Source organism: Galeopterus variegatus, unplaced genomic scaffold (genome assembly GCF_000696425.1).
Source record: "Galeopterus variegatus unplaced genomic scaffold, G_variegatus-3.0.2 Scaffold10269, whole genome shotgun sequence".
NCBI classification, from domain to species: domain Eukaryota; kingdom Metazoa; phylum Chordata; class Mammalia; order Dermoptera; family Cynocephalidae; genus Galeopterus; species Galeopterus variegatus.
The window spans coordinates 4,219-5,624 of NW_007736380.1; positions in this window are offsets into that span (position 1 = coordinate 4,219).

The window sequence follows — 1,406 nt, forward strand, 5'->3', positions numbered from 1 at the left end:
TCCACTGAGTAGGCTTAGGAGGAGATAAGTCAAAAACAATAAACACACCTAGCCTTCATACATAGGCTTCTAAATACCATTCTTTATTAAGAGAATTCAGGGCTTCTTGGAATATTGACTGGGACAGGGGAAGTACAAGATTAGAAGAGAACTGGATGACTTAGGAGCTTAATATTTGAATAATATAAATTTCAGAAGAAGAAAAAAGAATAGACGGAATTGAGGCTATACGGAACATCTATTGCCCCTGAGTTGCATAAATACTCAAGGAAACAGAGCTCACTTAGTTCCAGGAAAGACTAATAGGAAACGATACCTACTAGATTCCAAGGACCAATCAATAAATAGATCAACAGACAGACAAAATAAAATAAAACTGTAAACTTCTGTCAGAAAAAAAAAAAAAGAAAGAACTTACAAAAGAAATGTAATTCATCTAATAATGAACTTTTAACTCCACCATTGGAAGATAGAAAACAGTGGAATGATGTCTTTAGACTATTGAGAGAAAAGACTGATATAAGCCTCCTATGCCTAAAAGTACATCATCTACTTCTCAGGGTGACAGGATGAGATGCAAACTCTTGCAATAATGACTATGGCAATCACATACTTGACCTGAAGAATATATAGAAAAAGAAAATTAGGTCATAAACAAGTGAATCAGAATTGGTAAAGATAGACATAGTTGACTATATAAATATTAGCATATTTGCAAAAGATATAAACAAAACCAGTTTATAGTTATAATCCAAAGAAATAATTGTAAGATACATGACTAACAAAAGATTAATTTTCTAATATATATTGGTACTTATAAATTAATAACAAAAAGAAAACTCAACAGAAAAATGAACAAAAGAGAGAATACTGAAATCACAGAGAAACAAATACCGTGGCAGCTAAAATGTCCAAAAATATTTTTATTTTCTCTATTGTTCAGGTAAATGCAAATTAATGTAACAATGAGATCTCAATTACCTATTACAATTCAAAGGATTTTAAAAAAATGATGACCTCTACTACTGGTGAAGATTCATGGAATAATATTCACAAATATTAATAGCATAAACATGATTTGTTGCAGCCTTTTAGAGAAGTAAAGTGGCAATATTTATTTAAATTAAAAATATGGATATTCTTGCAGCCAAAGAAAATGTCACCCTACTTTTCTATCACTTTTAAATAAATAAATAAAAATGTGCAAACCTCTGTGTATAAGCTTTATTCCAGCATTTTTGTGGTAGCAAAAAAATTGGAAAAAAAATAGTTTTGTTTTTTTCCTCTATCTAGAGGACAAAGAAAAATTTTAAAAAAATAGTAAAATCAACCCACATACATACACAATTATATAAAATGTATGTGGCATGTGTGTATACAACCACACATACCATCATTTTAGCTAT